The sequence below is a fragment of the Aquarana catesbeiana genome, linkage group LG07, assembly GCF_042186555.1.
Source record: "Aquarana catesbeiana isolate 2022-GZ linkage group LG07, ASM4218655v1, whole genome shotgun sequence".
NCBI lineage: Eukaryota > Metazoa > Chordata > Amphibia > Anura > Ranidae > Aquarana > Aquarana catesbeiana.
Window position 1 is genome coordinate 165,016,994 of NC_133330.1, and position 8,605 is coordinate 165,025,598.

At 43.1% G+C, this 8,605-nt stretch overlaps 1 protein-coding gene across 2 annotated transcripts in view; it reads left to right on the forward strand.

The window, feature by feature from the left end:
* The first annotated feature begins 6,156 nt into the window (after positions 1 to 6,156).
* DUSP12 (dual specificity phosphatase 12) overlaps positions 6,157 to 8,605 on the forward strand; it is a 60,345-nt gene continuing 57,896 nt past the window's right edge. Inside the window, exon 1 of one of the 2 annotated variants that reach the window (XM_073592842.1) lies at positions 6,157 to 6,263. The gene's annotated coding sequence lies outside the window, so the exon portion shown is untranslated. The other variant, XM_073592843.1, reaches the window with a different exon arrangement.

The window sequence follows — 8,605 nt, forward strand, 5'->3', positions numbered from 1 at the left end:
TTCAAAACTGTGATAGGTAGTGAGGAGTGAAATCAAAAATTTACGCCCTTAGAGCCGGTTCACACTAGGACGACTTGTCAGGCGACTTAGCCGCCTGACAAGTAGCGTCCCGTTCTGTACAATGGAACCGTTCTAATCGGAGCGACGCAAGTCGCTCCGACTTAGAAAAAGGTTCCTGTACTACTTTGGGGGCGACTTGAGGCGACTTGCATAGACTTCTATATAGAAGTCGTTTTGCAAGTCGCCGCTGCAGTCGTGTTCAAGACGTCTGAGGCAGTCGCGCTGGAAGTCGTGCTGCCTCAGTGTGAACTGACTCTGAGATATCCTGAAGGTGGTGATTGGTTTTCAGGGCCCCGTATGCGGCTAGGCTCCCAAAAAAGTCCCACACATGTGGCATCCTCATACTCAGGAGAATGAGCAGAATGTATTTTGGGGTGTAATTCCACATATGCCCATGGCCTGTGTGAGCAATATATAATTTAGTGACAACTTTTTGTAATTTTTTTTTATGTGTCATTATTCAATCACTTGGGACAAAAAAAATATTCAATGGGCTCAACATGCCTCTCAGCAATTTCCTTGGGGTGTCTACTTTCCAAAATGGGGTAATTTGGGGGGGGGGGGTTGTACTGCCCTGCCATTTTAGCACCTCAAGAAATGACATAGGCAGTCATAAACTAAAAGCTGTGTAAATTCCAGAAAATGTACCCTAGTTTGTAGACGCTATAACTTTTGCACAAACCCATAAATATACGCTTATTGACATTTTTTTTACCAAAGACATGTGGCTGAATACATTTTGGACTAAATGTATTACTAAAATTTGGTTTATTGGATTTTTTTTAATAACATAAGGTAGAAAATATCATTTTTTTCAAAATTTTCGGTCTTTTTCTATTTATATCGCAAATAATAAAAACCGCAGTGGTGATCAAATACCATCAAAAGAAATCTCTATTTGTGGGAACAAAAGGACGCAAATTTCGTTTGGGTACAGCATTGCATGACCGCGCAATTAGCAGTTAAAGTGACGCAGTGCCAAATTGTAAAAAGTGCTCTGGTCAGGAAGGGGGTAAAACCTTCCGGGGCTGAAGTGGTTAAACAGCTGTTTTTTAATCATTTTCTTTTGCTTAGCTTGTGGGTTCTTCCCCTTACCTTGGGAAGTCCCCATCCTACAGATGCAATATAGCAGCTAAATGTTAACTTTGAGAATTACAATTGAAGTGACACAATCACCGCGAGGAAGAGGCTGTACAAAACTCATGTAGAGCTCTGACAATACCTCTCAACCTCCTTTTGGGAGTTGTTACTTAAGTAATCACTTCCCTTGTTATTCACTTATTAACACAATACCCTTCACACCGTCACCTGCGTTTGAGAGTCTCAGGTCTTTAGCTCTCACTTCGCTGAGATATCAGGCTATCTAACAGTGCTTTAGAACTGCAGCAATGCACATACACGAATACAAAAATAAAAATAAATCTTAATTTCTATATTGGCAAGACACCAGTTGGAGAGGATTGAACTTATAACAGTTTGTAGCCTAGGCAATTAGTTTCCCTTGACTGGGCAGCTCCCTATGACCCTTGCTACCACAGCACGGGTTTGCATCTTACCCTTGCTCCCAAAGCATGGGTTTGTTACAGGATGTGTCCCACAACAGACGGCAAGAAACATAAAATCACTTATCTCCCATCCAGTATTCCAAATCTATTCAAAGCTGTATTTCCGGTATATGAACTTATATGTGAAAGCAAGTGGGCAGGTATAATATGGCCCATTAAAAAATAAAAATACATTTTAGCATATTCATAAGTTATAAGAATATTCCAAACACTAGTCATTGTTCTAACTTTCCTGTGAGAAATTATGCCATTATCTTAACCTCCCTGGCGATATGACTATTTCAGATTTTAGGTGCCTAAAGTGGTACAATTATTTTGCACAGAAATTTGGCGTTTTATATTATAGGCCTGTAATTCTTAGGAATAATTCACTTAAATCTGTCCAAACAAGAATCTAGTAGACATCCCGGGTATGATAAAGTTTGAAAAACAAAATAAAAAATTATAATATAATAAATAACTATAAATAATTATACCAAATAATAATATAATAATAAAAAAAATTATTCAATAATGTAATCAAATCAAAAACACTGAAATTTGCTCAGTTGCAGAATTGTTGCTTTCGTTACTTTTAGTGTTTGGTGACGGATTTCCCCACAAATCACTATCGATCAATTCTGCAAGGGATTCTAATTTATTATCACTGTTTTCTAGCTGGTCTAAAACCACTTTTGATGTAAAGGGACAGTTTTGGTTGCTATGGACAATCTCCAGTTTCCAGGCAGAAAGAACATTTTTTATAATATAAAACTGCATGCAGGACACTGGGCCGACCACTAAGGACAAAGCGGGTGTGTAATTATTTGATACAGTACTGTAATCTGTAAGATTACAGTATACTGTATCTGTACTGTGTGTTTCACTTTTGAATTTGGCGCCGAACTCCGTCCCCATGCGTCGCAACGCTCGCAGGGAACGGAGCTCGGCACTGTGAATCGAGCGAGACACGGCGGCTTGCCGATCACAGCGGGGAGACATCGCAGGACCCAGGGGACAAGGTAAGTATTCTCTACAAGGATCCTGTGATGCAATTCCGAATCTGGCTTGGGGATACCGCTTTTGGTATTGAAAATCCACCCCGAGCCAGACTCAGGAATACCGATAGGGGGTTAAAGTAGGGTTGCCACCTCATCCCTTTAAAACTGAACAGATATGAATTACACAGGTTCTGTGGCTGATTAAGGTGTAATTAAACTCACTTGGTGCCATATTTGCATTAAATTTGCCAGAGAAATTGTGTAATTCATATGTGTTCCGGTTTAAAGGGATGAGGTGGCATCATATCATAAAGTGTTTGTTATCCCCCCCCAAAAAAAAATTCTGATCCTGGTGCTTGTGCTGTGTAATCTGCCCCCTCTAAACTGTAAAAAAAAACCTGGCTGAACCTGCCACTTCTTGTATCCCCCTCTCTGCACTGACCACGAAAATCAGGGCTGCTGATCAGGGCTCCCTTTGTCCTCTCTGCTCTCCTCTTTCCCCCTCCTCCCTGGCTGGCAGCTCCGTGTCTGTGTCTCTGCCCCACCCCCAGGCGCTATTAATACAAATAAAAAACGGTCACTGACAGCCCCTCTATTATAGGCAGGCATACCACACTGTGTAAGTTTTTTCTAAAAATGAGGCTTGTAAATACCTATTTAGAGCTATCTTCAGCCCGGTCATGTGACTCGTGGCTGCTTTAAATTTCTGAGATAGGGCTTCTGCGGGAGGGGCTGAGTGGCCACATGACCTCACTGGTTGACGTCAGAGGGAGATCTCAGCCCCTCCTGCAGATGCCATGTATCAGAGCTGTAAAGCGGCTGCAAGTCATGTGACCGGCCTGAAGATCACTCTAAATAAGCATTTACAAGCCTCGTTTTTAGAAATGACTTACATAGTGTGATATGCCTTCCTATAATAAAGGGGCTGGCAGTAATTTTCAATTTAGACTTAACAAATACTTTAAGCTACTTGCATTCCCACACTACTATGTCCAGCTTTATTATCTTAGTTACATTGTTCAAGGACACACGCACAAGCAGAACTGAGAAAGGCTGGGAAACAAATAAAGAAACAGAACAGAGAAACTTAAAGAGTAACTCTATCATGGACTAAAGAACAAACAAAGAAGCATAAAGGGCAACTCTGTCAGCTGGGACACAAGGCAGGCTGAGCGGGTGCCTTCTTAAACACCGGCGCGGCCACTCATTTGTTCTTGGAAGGCATACAGAAAGTGACTGATGAGTGGGTCAGTATGCTCTGCAGGATACCAGAACGTCGGTGGCACTCAACAAGCAGGATAACCAGCCAGGATAGTGCAGGATACCAGGAGCTCTTCAACTGACCTGTGCTACATCCAGTCTCTCTTCTTCACCTGGGGAAAAAAAAGTCCTGTCTGCCCTCCTCTGTAGATAAGGATCATGGCTACTGGAGTTTGGAGTCCATCCCTCTGCCATTCAATGGTATTGTTCTGTGCTCTTTAAGAAACTACATTTCCCAGTGTCCTTTGCAATACAGCAATTTTCTTTTCTCATGCTTCAATTAGCTCAGACTCTCCTGCTCCTTGATTGCCTAAAGCTCTCTTGCTTGCTAATTGGCTCAAGCTCTCTGTCAGGAGGGAGAGGCAAAAGTGTTGCTATGCAACAGTCCCCCTCATCCCCTGATTTCCACCCATGAAAGCAGGCAGGGATTCCTCTCCCCTGCAGCTACTGTCCATTTTTAATAGGCAAAAAAGCTGTGTCATGAAGAAACTACAAGTCTTCTCTTCCACTGTGCCAGACAGGTTGTAGTTCTCAAAGAACTATGAACAAGCTGATCAATGTGCTCATAGTCCAGTCATACATTTCCTCCAACTTTCAAACTGAAAGACTGTACACAGGCAGGGAGAGAAAGTCTTCAGATTTACCAAAACCATGTAGTGCAAGGGCCTGCCTGATTGCATACAAATTGAAACGCTTATGCCGCGTACACACGAGCGGACTTAACGGCAGACTTTGCCCGGCGGACGGGATTTGGTCGGACAATTCGATCGTGTGTGGGCTCCAGCAGACTTTGTTTTCTCAAAAGTTGGACGGACTTAGATTTGAAACATGTTTTAAATTAATCCGTCGAAATCGAGTCCGGTCGAAAAGTCCGCCGTCTGTATGCTAGTTCGACGGACATAAAGCCACGCTAGGGCAGCTATTGGCTACTGGCTATGAACTTCCTTGTTTTAGTCCGGTCGTACGTCATCACGTACGAATTTGACAGACTTTGGTGGATAGTGTGTAGGCAAGTCCGTTCATTCAGAAAGTCCGTCGTAAAGTACGTCGAAAAGTCCACCGGGCAAAGTCTGCCGTAAAGTCCGCTTGTGTGTACGCGGCATTAAGGTTTGACCTCATATTATATGGTTTTGGTAAATCTGAAGACAAAAATCTGCAGAAAATCTAATAGTGTGTATGGGGCTTTAGCCTGAGATCTGTGAACTAAACTGGGGGTGTCAAATGAAACCCGCGGCGGTTCACACAAGCTGCGGGAGAGAAGCGATGCGGGAACTGGCGCTGGTTCCCACATCACACTAGTGTGAACACAGGGTTAGTGTCCGCAGGAGCCTGAATTTGCACCTGTGATCCACTGATTGCGGGTGCAATGCTTTGCAGGCTACTGTGTAAAAATTAAAAAAAAAATACAATGGGTTTAGAATATACGGTACATGCTGGAAAAGGCTTATGCCCCGCACACACGGTCGGATTTTCAGACGGAAAATGTGTGATAGGACCTTGTTGTCGGAAATTCCGACCGTGTGTAGGCTCCATCACACATTTTACATCGATTTTCCAACACACAAAGTTTGAGAGCAGGATATAAAATTTTCCGACAACAAAATCCGCTGTCAGAAATTCCGATCGTGTGTACACAAATCCGACGGACAAAGTGCCACGCATGCTCAGAATAAATAAAGAGATGAAAGCTATTGGCCACTGCCCCGTTTATAGTCCCGACGTACATGTTTTACGTCACCGCGTTTAAAACGATCGGATTTTCCGACAACTTTGTGTGACCGTGTGTATGCAAGACAAGTTTGAGCCAACATCTGTCGGAAAAAATCCTAGAATTTTGTTGTCGGAATGTCCGAACAAAGTCTGACCGTGTGTACGGGGCATTACACTTATCCAAACAAAAACTACAATAAATATGTGAAATATACTTTAATAATATGGGCCACAAAGAACAGGTATTCACCAGTATTACTGATAAGCCCAACAATTAGCAAAACCACCTATCAGGGCTGTTAAAAAAGATGGTAACTATTGTAGATGATAACAAAAGAACCCAAACCTATTTGAAGGTGGCCTCTGAGTAAAAGCATTGCATGAATTGCACCCTTAGAAATATATTTACCTAGAAAAATGGTGACACGTTCAATACTTATTTTACCCACTGTATTGTACATTCACATCAGTGAGAGAGTAATCAGGGAGCCTGGACTTAGGAAAGGGTTAAACCAACAAGGTGTGTGTATTATAGGAACTGTCACACATGAGGGGAACTAACTCTGCGCATGCTCAGTGAATACATCAGCTCTTCCTCACTGAGTGATCACATGGTCATGACATCATCGAAGGTCCTTTGCCTGCCGGTGTCTGCGGGATCCATGTGATAACCTATGTGTCAGTGTAGGTGAGTTCTGATGAAGGAAGGACCTCAGGACGCCGGAGTGTACTGGTCTCCTCAGTCACTGGGCAGAGGGCGTGCTTCTGGTGTCCATAAGACCGGAGCCTCTTATCTCTCATACAGCAGGCGAGCCCAGCCTGTACACAATGGATATACACGAGGAATTCTAAAAGACCTGGATCTTTTCTAAATGATCACACGTCTGTTATTTGTGTATTAATGATCAGAAGACCCCACGATGACTAAAGTGCTTCCTGAGGCGCTGTCACCACTTGTGTCACTATAGTATCGGGCAGTGATGACAGACTATATACAGGTACTGCAGTCACCCCAGTGTGAGACTTCTGGGGTGTCAGATCTGTGTATACCTCAGGCTCCCCCCCCCCCATTAGTCTGTTCTTTCATTGTCAGATTGGGATTGTTCTGATGGGACTAGTAACGCTTGGACTACTTTCACACTGGCAGCTCTGGCCGTTAGCGCTAAAGCGCTGCTCGTTTTTGTGGCACTTTAGTGCTGTTTTAGTATTGCTTTTTATCCAAAAAAAGGGGTAAAAACTTCAGTTTTGCACCGCTTTTCAGGTGCTTTGGAAGCGCTGCCCATTCATTGCAATGGGCAGGGATGCTTTTGGGAGTGCTAAATGCAGAGCTCCCAACCCGCCCCAAAGATGCCACTTGCAGGACTTTTCATAACGTCCCACAAGCGTGAAACCCGGGCTTTCACACATGGGAGGCAGTTTTCAGTCACTTTACAGGTGCTATTTCTAGCGATGAAAACCGCCTCCAGTGTGAAAGGTGTCTTACAGTTCCAGGGAAAAAAAAAATTAGAACATGCTGCATTTTTCCTGGTTTGTAATGGAACTTGGTAAAACGCATCAAAAACACACTGGACCCCAGTACAGTGAAAAAAAAAAAAAAAAACAGGAAGAAAAGTAGAAGAGAGCATCTGGAAGAGCAACAGAAAGAGTTAAAAACACAAATGCAGAAACACGTGTGAAACGGATCTGGTGTGCAGTTTTGTAGTGTGAACTATCCCTTAGGACCAGTTCACACCATAGAAACGCAGTCTGGACACGTTTCCAGATGCTTTTCTGCATGCATGTTTTTGATGCGTTCCAGTGCGTTTTTATGCAGTCCAGTGCATCCCCCCCCCCCCTCTTTTTTTTCTTAACCTTAAATAAGGACGTGTGTTTCAGTGCGTTTTATTCTGCAATGCACTGGAACTGCAAGCACTGGTGTGAACTATGCCATTGAAAACCATATAACTTACTTTCCAATTGCTTTTGATGCAGAAAAAAACGCACTGGACTGCATGTGATGTGAACTGGCCCTAAAAGTGGTTCTAGAGGCAAAACGTTTTTTAACCGTAATGTATTCCCTGCATTAAGGAAAAAAAAAATATGTCCCAGTAGTTGTGTCCCCTCCCTGAATGTTTATCTGAGCTCTCAATCAATCCAGGGCTGTGCCTGTCTACAGCACTTTGTACTCACTCCCTGCTATCACAGGACACAGAGGCATCAGCGAGAGCTATCTGGCTTGTGCTGCTGTCAATCAAATTCTGTGAGCAGAGAACAGGGGCAGGGCCGAGCTGTGCTGTGTGTGTTTATAGATACACACAGCCCCGGCTTGGGAACCCACATGTGTGCCCTCATAGCACACAGTTTGCTACGGGGCACAATTTAGAAGAGAATAAGCAGAGCGTGCCAGTGGGGGACCCCAGATGAGGAGGTAGGGGACGGCTCTGTGCAATAGGTTTATTTTAGGGAGAAAAAAAATGACTATAGAACTACTTTAAAGTGAAATGTCACTCTCTCAATCAACTTTGACTATTTTTAGTCCTTATGCTAGTAGAATTAGAAAGTATATCATTCACACTTGTTTTAAACTTCTTTTTTTTTTTTTACTAAATTTCTTCAATGATACATTGTGAACAGGCAGGAATTTTATTTCAGAAGAGACATGCAATGTATAAACATATCTACCTGCCTACTCACAGTGATCCCCTGTGTATGGGCAGCTCAGCTGGCTTGATCCTGTGTGCTGGGATGAGATGTTACTCTGCACTAGGGATGAGCCGAACACCCCCCTGTTCGGTTCGCACCAGAACATGCGAACAGGAAAAAAGTTCGCGCGAACACCGTTAAAGTCTATGGGACACGAACATGAATAATCAAAGTGCTAATTTTAAAGGCTTATATGCAAGTTATTGTCATAAAAAGTGTTTGGGGACCCGGGTCCTGCCCCAGGGAACATGGATCAATGCAAAAAAAAGTTTTAAAAACGGCCGTTTTTTCAGGAGCAGTGATTTTAATAATGCTTAAAGTCAAACAATAAAAGTGTAATATCCCTTT